This window comes from Canis aureus, chromosome 13 (genome assembly GCF_053574225.1).
Source record: "Canis aureus isolate CA01 chromosome 13, VMU_Caureus_v.1.0, whole genome shotgun sequence".
Lineage (NCBI taxonomy): Eukaryota > Metazoa > Chordata > Mammalia > Carnivora > Canidae > Canis > Canis aureus.
The window spans coordinates 47,793,475-47,807,395 of record NC_135623.1 but is presented as its reverse complement, the minus strand read 5'-3'; the positions used below and the strand labels follow the sequence as shown (position 1 = coordinate 47,807,395).

At 37.9% G+C, this 13,921-nt stretch overlaps 1 long non-coding RNA gene across 5 annotated transcripts in view; it reads right to left on the bottom strand.

The window, feature by feature from the left end:
- LOC144282443 (uncharacterized) overlaps positions 1-13,921 on the bottom strand; it is a 119,066-nt gene that overhangs the window by 19,269 nt on the left and 85,876 nt on the right. The gene's annotated exons all lie outside the window — the stretch shown is intronic.

Sequence of the window (13,921 nt, the reverse complement as noted above, 5' to 3'; positions counted from 1 at the left end):
GATTGATGGAAAGGAGCACCTAAAACTTCACAACTCAAAACTTTCATAAGCTTTGCTTTGGATTTTTCAAATAAGGCAATTTCAAAATGTTTATGAAAAATCTGTAAATATTGGTAAGAATGAGCCAATTCTTAAGCTTAAAGGCTTAAGTCCTAATTTAACCGACAATGCTGAATGCCTAGATCAAATTTCTGTTCCCAGTTCCCCAAATAACGTAACAGTGTCTTTTGAACACTTGAAGATGAGGAGGCTCCACTGAAAAAGTTAACTTATCTTTCTATCAGAATCCACTCTTCTAGAGATAAAAACTCACAACACCCACTCCCCCCACATACACACACATGCAAGTGCATGTGCGCACACACACTCACCCTAAAAGTCCAATGAAAGACTGAGAAGAAATGACTTCCTTGAAAAAACTTATTGGGGAAAAAAAGAGAAGAAAGAAAGAAGAAAAGAAAGAAAGAAAGAAAGAAAGAAAGAAAGAAAGAAAGAAAGAAAGAAAGAAAGAAAGGAAGAAAGAAAAAAGAAAGAAAGAAAGAAAGAAAGAAAGAAAGAAAGAAAGAAAGAAAGAAAGGAAGAAAGGAAGAAAGAAGAAAGAAAGAAAGAAAGAAAGAAAGAAAGAAAGAAAGAAAGAAAGAAAAAGAAAGAAGAAAGAAAAGAAAGAAAGAAAGAAAGAAAGAAAGAAAGAAAGAAAGAAAGAAAGAAAGAAAGAAAGAAAGAAAAAAAGAAAAAGAAAGAAAGAAAAGCAAGCCTGGCCTCCCTTGAGAATACATCCCCTCCTTGGAATGTCAATGTTTGTGTAGATGAAACCATCTCATGCACTGTGGCTCCAGAGTTTCTGTTACTAGTTTATGCACTTGGGAGACTGCTTAAATGGAAGATGTAGCACATTTTGCTTTCCCATTTATTGTTTGGCCGGCTATGCCAATGTGGTGCTATTGTTTCTTTAAGAAAGTACTTGACAAAAAAAAAAAAAAAAAAAGGAAAAAAAAAAAGGAAAAAAAAGCATAGACATATTTTTTTAAAGTATGAGAACAACAATTCTATAGATAGATGGCTTAATAAAATAGCATGAGGTCTCATTACCACCAACTTTCAACTTTTTAATCACTCAGAAGTAGCATACTGTTCACCAAATTCCAAATTATGAGTTTGGGGGTGTAGGGGCAGAAGATGGAATTTTTGTAAAGTTAGAAGGCTCTGTTACTCTGTCGACTCTTAAACTCAGCAAAATTAGCAATATGTTATCCAATCTGAACACCTCGATCAAGAGCATAGAGTACATTTTGGGGGAAAAAAAGGATCTTATAGGCAAATGGCAGAACAAAAGATGATAAAGTCACTCGTTGATTTTTGTGCTCTGCTCTAAAACTGATATTCAGCAAGTGGAGAAAATTTTTTTAAAAATGAGGGAAAAAATTGCATAGATTAAATCTGTTAAAAACAGCTTCCGCCACCTCCCCCTCAAGTCATTCTCTGACATTTACTGGTTTATAGAAGATACTCTCCCTTTGTCTAAACATCTCAAGGAGCAGTAGCTCTCCTAAAAAGCAATCACTGATCTCATTGGGAAGTGTTGGGAAGTATTTCCTTATGAGATGGGGGTTATCTACTGATAAGGAAAGAAGAATTTATGAGAAATCATTGAAAGAGATGGCTAACAATCTGTGAAGATTTTTTTTTGTTTTCTTTTGTTTTTTACTTTATACAGTCTTTATGAATATCTTAATGTTCAAAACCGATTTGGTTCTTTCTTCTTCTTCTTCTTCTTCTTTTTTTTTTGTATTGGAATGAGGGATGATAAATTAAACCCACATAGACTCTTTAAAACTATAGGCTAGATAGAAGTGTATGTTTGACTTGACTATTTAAAATGTTTTTTCTATTTTTAATCTTAAAAAAGTGTACTAATTTATTAGAGACAGATCCTGTTTGGCTCTCTTCATAAGAAAGAAGAATCACCAGGGCTTTCCCATCAATGTTTTCAAAAGATAAATCTGATTTATCCATCATTATGGCATCATTTATTTTTTAAAAAAATTTAATACAAGAATTGCAATTCTTTATGCCCCTCTCTTGCAATGATCATGAAGTTCAAAATATGAGGGGTTAAAAACAAGAAGAAAATTTTGTGGATTCTTTGTTTTCGGTTTGTTTTCAGTGCTAATGTTTAATCCTATAGTACATATTTGCTTATTGCTATGTTAATATTCTAAAAGACTTTCCTGTTAGGTGTTAGAAACTGATACATAGATATCTTTTTTGTGATTTCTATTTAAAAAAAAAAAAGGAGATGAGAAGACTGAAGCTTTAAAGTGCATATGGTACAGGATAAAGATACCAACTGAAATAACCAAGTCCATCCTAAAACAAATTTTTTTTTTTTTTTTTTTTTTTGGCGGGGGAACTTCTCATACATAAGACAGAAGCCCAGGGAATTTTTGAAACTATCTCTATTCCTCCCAGTCCTTATTCAATTAATATTTGCCTCAAAATTGTATAGAGGGGTCACCAAGCTGAAACCCTGTAATTCAAGGGGCTTCTTTAAAAAATACATATTCTACACATTCCCTCTTAATTTATGACTACACATTGATCTTAAACATGGTCCCTTTTCTTCCTTGTTCTTCAGCTGTCCTTGACATGGTATTTAAAGGAAAAAATATATATAATTTTAAAAGGGGAACAAAAAAGTTCAAACATTACTGCCCAATTGAAATGTGAGTTAAAATGGAAATAGTTTCTCCTGCTTAATCCCTGCTGAATCACCTGTCGCCTTCAGAATTACTTTTCACAACCCTTATAATCTACCCTTTTTTTTTTTAACTACCCAGGCCTACTGCATCCTAAAAGTAAACATTATCCATTTCCTTTTGCCCAAAATGCACTGATGTAAAAGTAGGGGAAAAAAAAAAACCTCAAAGTTCCAAGTCACCCACCCACTGGCCCCATTTACCTACTGAGAGCAAAGTCACTTCTGTTAATCCCTTAATCTGATTGTTTGGATATTTATCTTGTACCTGCTGCTAAATACACTGCAGGAGGGACTCTGAAACCTCGAACTGTCTACTCACATCTCTTATCTGTATCTGTGTATCATTAGAATGTCTATTCAAAATATTAAAAACTTTCAAACACCATGCAGCTTGTATTCAGTTTACATAAAGGCCCCAAATATCATGTCAGATCTTTTGTTACTAAGGGAGTTAATGAACTATGAGAACTGGGATTATATCATGTGTTTTGCTTCATACGGTTTTATCACACTTACAAGCCAAGTGTGATAAATACACATACAGACACTGAATTTTTTTTCCCTGCTACTTTGAAACCAGGAAATAATGATTGGTCATTCATTTTATCTGTCTTAGTTCAAGAGCATATTTTTTATTAAATTAACTCTGATTGTATTTGAAATCATTATTCATTTATGGCAGAGGAATATCAATCCTAATGACTTCTAAAACTGTAACTAACTGAATCATTATCTTACATTTACTGTTAAGTAAGCATATTTGGAAAAATGTATGGCTAGAGCGTCATAATAAAATGATATATCTTTCTTTAGTAATTACATTAAAATTAATCACATTTGATTAATTAGTTCTTTTGGACAATGTTGGTGTGTCATTCCTTAAGAATTCTGTTGTTCTGTAGCATTTCTATCAATTAAGGTCACTGCAACAAATAAACAAGAAAACTTACCCAGAAAAAAAGTAAAACTAATCATACAACAGAATGGAGATATCTTACAGAATTTACAGATTATATATATATTTTTAATTTTTTTATTGGAGTTCAATTTGCCAACATTTAGCATAACACACAGTGCTCATCCTGCCAAATGCCCCCCTCAGTGCCCATCACCCAGTCATCCCAACCCCCTGCCCACCTCCCCTTCTACTACCCCTTGTTTATTTCCCAGAGTTAGGTGTCGTGTTTTGTCACCCTCACTGAAATTTTCACTCATTTTCTCTCCGTTTATTCCCTTTTGCTAATTTTTATATTCCCCAAATGAATGAGACCATATAATGTTTGTCCTTTTCCAATTGACTTATTTCACTCAGCATAATACCCTCCAGTTCCATCCATGTCGAAGCAAATGGTGGGTATTTGTCGTTTCTAAATGCTGGGACACCTGCACCCCGATGTTTATAGCAGCAATGTCCACAATAGCCAAACTGAAAGGAGCCTCGGTGTCCATCAAAAGATGAATGGATAAACAAGATGTGGTTTATGTATACAATGGAATATTACTCATCCATTACAGATTATATTTAAAAATAAATGTTTCAAAGAACTTGTACAAACTGTGTAAGAGATGTATGAATTGTACGATATATGCATTAACAATAAAGCAGATTTAATTAACTGACCCCACTCACTGTACCCAGCAGTGAGTTATAATCCATGACACAAAGGGACTGGGAAAAGATTTTCCATTATATAAGGCACATGATATGCAAGTAACATTCACTATTTTCCCATATGGTAAGATTTCATAAGAATGTGGTCTCTCAGCACTGAGTTTTTATTTTAATAAATCTTTCTAATTCTTTACTGAATGTCAAACTCACAGCAGCATTTGTAGAAGCACAAAAGTGGAAAGATTAGTAATTTCCCTCTTGTTTGAAAGCATCTCATTCTACTTCCCTTTTCTTTCATGAGCTGTTTGGAAAGTTACCTAAATGTAAAAAAAAAAAAAAAAAAAAAAAAAAAAATGCTCAGGAGCCTTGTACTTGATTTTAAGGAACTGCTGGCAACCTCAGTGTATTATTTATTTTCCCACATGCAGCTCACCGTTGCTCCTGTCACTCTTGCAGCTTCTGTAGTTCTCCTTAACCTTCTTCTCCGGGCCTCCTTGTCCTATTTGTGCTCAGCATCTTGTGTCCTATGGCCATTAGCTTCTAACTGTGCTGTTTCTCTCCCTCGATGACACTTACCCCTTCATTCATACTAGGCTAGTCTGAGCACAGCCTCTCTCTGTACTTTTGGGGATGATGAAGTGGGAGGCAATTAAACATGTGGCAGACACTGGCTGCCAATGGCAAATATCACTGTCACTAAAATCCATTAAGGAATTTCCGGCTCCTCATGGGCCTCTTGTCATTTTAAAGACTTCTTTATCTCCTCAGCAAACTCTCCTGAGAATTACCTCCTACTCAATCCTTCCTCTCCTCCCTTAGAAAGAACTTGCTAAGAGGGCACCTAGGTGGCTCAGTCAAGTAAGTATCTGACTCTTGGTTTTAGGTTGGGTCATGATCTCAGGGTCGTGAGACCAGGCGCTGTGTGGGGCTCCATGCTGGGCATTGAGCCTGCTTGGGATTCTCTCCCTCTCTCTCCCTCTGCTGCTCCCCCACCACCATACACTTTTTAAAAAATAAGCCTTGCAAGGAAATTCTATTTCATTCTCAGGCAGAGCAATCTTACCCAACCCAGCTTCACCCAGGGTGGGAGTTGGTGCAGGGCCTGCTCATTTTTTATTACTGAATAGACCCCAAAGGTAAATTTTTCCTAAACAAAAAAGCAATTCTTCCTTAAGAGGAATTCTGTCTTCCTTTACAATCGTCTGAGTCCAATTGTAGCCTCTTTCTAAAAATGTCATTTTTTTCCTTCCTACAAGATCTACATGAGTGATAATTACTACCACCCCAACAATAATGATTAATATTGTTGACTAATAACATTCATGTTTGGGGTTCCTGAGTGGCTCAGTCTGTTAAGTGTGCCACTCTTGATTTTGGCTCAAGTCACAATCAAGTCATGATCTCAGGGTTGTGAGATGCCCAGCACAGAGCCTGCTTAAGATTCTCACTCCTGGACAGCCTGGGTGGCTCAGCAGTTTAGTGCGGCCTTCGGCCCAGGGCATGATCCTGAAGACCCGAGATTAAGTCCCATGTCAGGCTCCCTGCATGGAGCCTGCTTCTCCCTCTGCCTGTGTCTTTGAGGCCAATCTCTCTCTCTCTCTCTCTCTCTCTGTGTGTGTGTGTGTGTCTCTCATGAATAAATAAATAAAATCTTTAAAAAAACAAAAAGATTCTTACTCCTTCTCCCTCTGCCCCCTTCTCCCCAGATATAGATAAATAAAATAAAAATAATATTCACATTTGTTGAGCAACTACTATGGGTCAGTCACTATGCCAAGAGCTTTATACCCCTTATCTCTTTAGCCTTTACAAAGATTCTATCATGCAGGCACTATTATGAACCCTATTTTACAGGTGAGGAACTGGAGACTCAAAGACATTATGTAACTTACTAAAGGTCACAGACAGGCTTGAATCTGGCCTGAGGACATCAAAACCTGTGTTTTTACTACTTTGCTGTTCATGCCCCAAACCAGATACAAGAACAGTTCCATATGGTGAGAGATACATTTTGTTAAAAATAATTTTTATGTGCTCCAGACAGAAATCTACCTAATTGTACCATTGAGTGATAAACTATTTATGAATATTATATTATCAAGATAAGTAAGCATTTTTGCTCAATAACCAACATATCTCACTGGGCTTTCATCCCTCCCTGCTGCCATTTCTCTGTTCATTCACACAATGTCAGTTCCTGAGAGTCCTTCACGTGGTGTATGGAACACCTGGTGGTAAACCAATCTCAGGATTCCTCAGTGAGGAGGTACGACTTGTACGACTTACACAGTTCAGAAATAAACCATTCCCACATAGTAAAACTAGAAGCTGCTGATGAAGAACCTCAGCAAGAGCTTTGGCAATAATACAACTGCTGTTCTCTTGATAGTTTGTGAAAGCTAGTGTGGCCTCAAGGGACATCATTAGATCAGGGCTTCCACAACAGCAACAGAAAAATGTGGATTCAGGGAGTGAATTTCATGAGACCCATTTCTTATATCAGTGCCCTTCAAAAGAACTGTAGTTGGCCCAGTCTAGGGAGTTGCAACGGGTATAATGCTAGCCCTACATGGCATTTTGGAAATGTATAGGGACATTCGGGGTTGTCACTCATGATGATTGAGGATGGCATTATTGGCATCTAATTGGCAGTGGTTAGGGCTCCAGACATTTCATGTAGGTGACAGAAGTATTTGTAATCACCTAAACTTATAAACTCAAAGTATTTTTCCATGATTTTAATATACACTGAATTTTCATGCATGCAATTACCATGTAAACTGAGAGAAAGGTGGTACTTTATTTCATTTGGAACCTTACCAAATGTCGTCCACTATTTTAGAAAAAAAACAGCATTGATGACCATGCTAATTGTGCTAATTAAATCTCTCCATTCTCTGAGTGGATCAGTCAACTTGCAGCCATCAAGTTCAGGACTCTCTGTACCCATAAACATCTGACCGCTTCATTATGTGTGCTAATAGAGTTGTGCCTGAGCATTTGACTTTGTAATGCATGTTATCTTATGACAAACTGTTTTCATTTTAGTTCTCCTTCATATTGTGGTTGAAATTGTATATGCCAGCATTATCTATAAATTTTTCTTTGGGACACCAAAGGGAGTATCATGAAATATTTGTTACATGAAAGGGAGCTTTGGGTTTGAAAGAACTGAACCACTGGGCTTTCCATACCAACCACGAGCCTCCCTGGGTCATAATGGCAGGTAGATGGCAGAGCCTTTGCCCTCTTCTCAGTGAAGCACAAGTGTGAAGCTGAGCTGAAAGCTGGTGTCTTCCTCACCTGTTTATGGATGGAGATTAGATCTCTTTGGGATCCCATAAAAGATAATGGTTATGGCTAATATAACATCTGGTTTGTAAAGGTTCTTTCCTTCACCCGGTGATGGGATGAGATGATTTTGAAAAGAATAAAGCAATCAGTAAAAACAGGAACAGATGTAAATTGGATCTGAGACAATTACAGCAGTGCATCAGAAGTAAAATTCGACCTTGGATTTCAAGCAAGGTACAAAATGTGGCCTAGAAAGGAGGTTTCTCTCTCTCTCTCTCTCTCTCTCTCTCTCTGTCCCTCTCTCTCTCTCTGTCTGTCTCTCTCTCAAAGGTTTTATTTATTTATTTGAGAGAGAGAGACACAGAGAGTAGGAGGAAGGGCAGATAGCAAGTGAGAGAATCTCAAGCAGAGATTGCTCCTGCTGAGCATGGAGCCTGAGGCAGGGCTTGACCTCATGACCCTGAGATCATGACCTGAACTGAAACCAAGAGTCAGATACTTAACCAGCTGAGCCATCTGGCACCCCAGGAGGTGAATGGCTATTACCAGGGAAGTCAAAACTGCTCCTGCTTAGCCTCTAACCTCCTCCAAAAAAAAGCAGTAGTAACAGCCTCTCTCCAAATGGAAATTGGGGCCTGGGGGGCAGAGGCAGGGAGATCATAATCTTTTCATGACCATGTCTATACAAGTGCTATGGCTGAGCATCGCATTTTGCTCCACAAATATGGAACTGTCCTTCCCAATCCCAAATATCTAGGAGAGGGAAAGAGAGAGTGAGTGTGTGAGGAGAAACTGATTATTCCTCTAAAGAAGCAAGGAGACACAATGACAGGCAGAAATGATACCCAAGGCTTCGCTCTGCCACCTTATTTGGTCCAGAACTTCTAATTCAGCCACCCATATAGAACCTAAAATATTCAAAGGCAGGGTTACCCCAAGACCAGAATTCTTTCCTATTCCTTTTGCCTCTCTCTGCTTTAAAGGTCATTTGGAAATGGAAATATGCCCACCCCCCTCCTGTAGCCAAACAAATTCTCTTATACTGTTAATACTGAAAAGTTTCTTCTAGTATCTCTAGGCCTCACTGCCATGGTAAGAGATACACTGAAATGATTTAACACATATTTAGGCTACGATAAATGGTTGTTTATCTGTTTGTGCAGATATCCTTCCCCCAACATTCCCTTCATTGGCTTCAATTTACCATTGCCCAGTCCCCATGTTCTCTGGTTTCTGAGTAGGTTTGCCTAATAAGAGGCACTAATGAAAGAAGCAGGGCAGGTGGAGGGAAGAAGCCAGGGTGTTTCACCCCATTTTCTCTCTCTGTGTTAAATAGCTTCTATGGCAGCAATGGCAGTTCCTCCTTCCATGACCCCTACCCCCACCCCGATAAGCACCCTATCCCTGGGGGGATCTAGACCCATCCAGGTAGATTTTCTCAGATGGGAGCACCACCTCCTCTCTGGGTCTTCCTAGTCTGAGGGATGGGAGTGACTTCCTGATATTGATCTCTGGGTTGACCCCCCTTTCTTATTTGGCTGCTCATCCTTCCATTATCCATTTTAAATACTGTTTGCAATACCTAAAGTGGTTTCTGCTCCCCTCACTAGACTCAAACTAACACCCACAGGAATCACCTATGGGTGAGAAGCACAAGCACTGAAATCAGGCAGATGTGGGTTGTGTTGTGGTTCTGACACTTCTGTGAGATGCTTTGGACAAGTTAAAACAACTTCTGTGAGGCTCAGTTTCCTCTTTTGTAAAGTGACAATAATAATAATGCCATCTACCTCATATTATTTGAGGATTGAACATTATAATGCAAGTCCCTAAACTTCTAGATTTCTTAAAATAGTGAAATTTCCAAAAAATAAAAGTATAATTGATATAAGGTGGAAAAATATATTTGACTAAAATAAGGACATGTAAAAAAAAATCGATCCTTAAGTCATTATAAGAGAATTCATTTAAATAACAAGGATATAATCTCAGAATAAAGAGAAGTTTCTTGAGTTTAATACATTATCCTTTATGAAAACTTATCACTTTGTATTAATTTGTTCTTTTCATCTTTTCAGTTTCTTTATGGCTAGATTAAAACACAGGCATGGTCCTGACTGGTGTGCTCATCAGCTCTTGTGTGGTGTGGTTCCTAACATTTGTACAATTACCTTTAGTATCACCACTTCCATTGTTATTATTAGTTATGACAGAATTAATTAAAGATCTAAGATATCCATAAATAATAGTGAAAGGGAATAAAGGAGAAAGGAGGAAAAATAAGTGGGAAATACCAGAAAGGGAGACAGAACATGGAAGACTCCTAACTCTGGGAAACAAACTAGGGGTGGTGGAAGGGAAGGTGGGCGGGGGGTGGGGGTGACTGGGTGGTGGGCACTGAGGTGGACACTTGACGGGGTGAGCACTGAGTGTTATTCTGTATGTTGGCAAATTGAACACCAATAAAAAATAAATTTACTATTAAAAAAGAAAAGATCTAAGATATCCAAGGTAGGACCTCTCCATTAGCTTGTCACATTCTTTTATTTTTATATATTTATTTGTTTGTTTGTTTGTTTGTTTTGAGAGAGAGAGAGAAAGCATGTGAACAGAGGGAGGGGCAGAGGAAGAGGGAGAGAGACTCTCACACAGACTTCACACTGAGTGCAGAGAGTTGGGAGCGGGGGTGCTTAATCTCATGACCCCAAGATCATGACCTGAACTGGAACCAAGAGTTCAATGCTTTAACAGACTGGGCCACCCAGGTGCCCCTTGTCACACTCTTTTCTTTTCTTTTCTTTTCTTTTCTTTTCTTTTCTTTTCTTTTCTTTTCTTTCCTTTCTTTTCTTGTCAAAATATATTTAATTTTGTTTTGTTTTTATTATAAATTTATTTTTTACTGGTGTTCAATTTGCCAACATACAGAATAACACCCAGTGCTCATCCCATCAAGTGCCCCCCTCAGTGCCCATCACCCAGTCACCCCACCCCCCGCCCACCTCCCCTTCCACTACCCCTAGTTCATTTCTCAGAGTTAGGAGTCTTTCATGTTCTGTCTCCCTTTCTGATATTTCCCACTCATTTTTTCTCCTTTCCCCTTTATTTCCTTTCACTATTTTTTATATTCCCCAAATGAATGAGACCATATAATGTTTGTCCTTCTCCGATTGACTTATTTTACTCAGCATAATACCCTAACACTCTTTTCTATGTACATTCTGGTTCATAGCTTTGTTTTTTCTGACATTGACCAAGTGATCACCTTTTTCCCTAATTTGATCTGATTTAGCAAAATCAGGTGAAAAGCATTGTTTGCATGTAAAACTCCTTGTACCACAAAGGCAAATGTAAAATCTCAAACCTAGCATTTTCTTACTGTGTCACTAATCCTTTTTTTTTATTCACCCCAACCCAGCCCAGCCATCAGAGCTACAAACTTTCCCTATGATTTTTTCTTTCCCTATGATTTTTAACTACATATATGATATTTTCAGGCTGTCTCCATATAGTACAAAAATAATTACTCTTGTCACTATAATCAGTTCAAGAAAACAATGTACATAAGTCCCCTTTGTGTCGTAATGTGCAACCTAAACTCCACGAATTTTTCAGCCACTTTTCCTGGATTCATCAGCATATAACTTCAGTTATTCTTTTACTTCATTATATTTGTTCCACACTACATTCTTCTAAGTCATCGCTATAGTTCCTAGCAATCTATTAAATGATATTTGATGGTCTGGTCTCTCACTCCTTAGCCTTTCAAATCTTCCATAATGCCAAATAGAAATATCCCTAATGTGGCAAACAGAGTCCCTGAAAGAAAAGTGAACCTATTTTCAAGTCCTTCTTAAGCTGTGAGGATTTACTTTGAATCTTCCAATATGTGTGTAACATTATTCCAAATCCTCTTTGGGGTTGCTCCTGCAGGACCCAGGGATGTATCAGTTAACTGGAAAAGCAATTTGAGAACCTCTAGGTCTGATTTTTGAAAATGCAGTATCTACAGAAACAGACTTCAGATACTATCCCAGAAAATCCTGGAAACTTTGTGCCTGTGTAGAACACGCCTCCTTGGGTTTGTCCAAAGGTTGTTTTATGGACATTGTCACTCTTTTAAACATAGCACATTCTATGCTGTATCCATGTATGATCATTTCGCAAGAATTCTGAGTGGAGACTCTTATTTCCCAGTAAGACTCTGCAGCAAGCTAGCAAAGCCTGATAAGATAAGGAAAATCTGTCAGTGAAAGGTTTGCTTAGAGTCTTTTGGGCACATTCATGCTCTCTGGGGTTTATTTGTACAATATTAGTAAGCCAATCCCCAAAGTCAGACTGATAATATTAAAATACTTCCAAGAAGACACTTGTACTGAATAACACAGTCTTGGATCATCACACAGCCTTCTACCTGGGAAGTAAATAAATGTGGGTAAACAGATATGGGTGGCCATAAACAATATAGTTCCATGTGCTTTTGGTCATGACGTTGTCTCTGAAAATATGATCTCTGTCCACAAGCTGAAGGAGGAAGGCAGACAAACTTTCTTGAAGACGCAACCGATAAACCCACTTGAAGACACTCTTGAGTAGTTTTAATGGACTGTACACAATCACTCACACTTCCTCATGGGCCCTCTTGGGACCAATGCTACATAGTTTAGAGACAAGTAGACAAGATTAGGAATGCAGTCTGTGAACCACAGAACACAGTTTTCCTCTCCATGAAACTAACTGGCCCTTCTAGGGATCAAACCCATGACCTTGGGCTCATTAGCACTCTACTCCAACCATGCCCAAAATAAATACAGGTTTGAAGCCAGAGGAGCTTCAAACCACACATAAGAATGTAATCAACAGAGCCACAGGGAAATGCATAAAGTAAACACTTTCTATATAGGCAAAAAGAAAAGAAGATTTGGAAAGAGACGACATTCTCTGAATCCCTTAGTCATCTGAAGGCTTACTGGAAATTTCCACTTGGATATCTTCCATCACTTTGACTTCAACTCATTTTCCTCTCTCAGCCCCCACCCCTGAAAGGAATTTACCATTTGGAACTTCTGTCTTTGGAGCCATCACTCAGTCAACCAAGTTCAGAACTGTGTAATTGTCCTTAGCAACACATTTGACCATCCAATGCATATTTAGTCCAAAGCAAAATCCCCCTGAAACCTATATTCAAACGTCTCCCGTATCTCTCTTCTTGCCTATCTCCAAAGGCATCACCATGGTGCAACACCTATTGCCTTCTGAACAGTTGCAGTAATTCCCTATAGGCTCTCCCCTCTCCAATCCATACAAGTTTCCACTAAAAAGAGAAAAGAGGCCATCCCTGGACACCCTACCTAAAATAGTATACACTGTCCTGACCTTTTGATCCCCTTTCCCTGCCCCATAGCACTTCCTACCAGCTCTATATTATCCATATGCTCTGTATTGGTTTGCTTACTATTGGTTGGCTTCAGTGATATATCTCCAGCACCTATAACAGTCTCTGATACGTAACAGGCCCTCAATAAATATTCATGGAATGCATGCATAAATGAATGAAAACTTGAGTTGGAGCCTGAGGAAAATCTGGTAGGATTTTGTAATAAGCCAAGGATGGTAGGTCAGGGTAATAAAAATATAAACAATAGTGGCAGCAACCATTTTTTAAGGATTTCCATGTGCCAGGCATTGGATGAAGGATTTTAAGTATCTTGTTTCAGTCCTCAAAACAATTCTTTTAGGAATCATGATTATCTATTGACTAAACTGAGCTTAGAAAGGTTAAGTAGCATCAACATATAGAACAGAAAAAACTGCCCAGAATCTACACAAAATTCCTATAAATCAATAAAAGGATAAAAATAACCAAGTAGAAAATTGGACAAAATTGAACAGAGAACTTGCAGGAGTAAACATACAAATGGCTGATGGTCATATTTTTAAAAGTGCTCACTCTCCCATATAGTCAGAAAAATTAAAATCTAAAAAAAAAAAGAAAAAAAAAGAAAAATTAAAATCTAAGCCATAATGAAAAAAATTTTTACTCATCTTATTGGTAAAATTTTTAAGGTTTGGTAATATCAAATATTGACAAGAGTATGGAAAAACAGGTATTCTCATATTCTGCTTGTGGATGTATATTCTAGTTTATTGAAAGGGGAGTGGGCGGTAATTATTAAAATTTAAAATGCCCATATCCTCCATCACTTCAACTTACTACCCTCGAGAAGCCCTTAACAATGTGTGCATAGAGGACACCACAA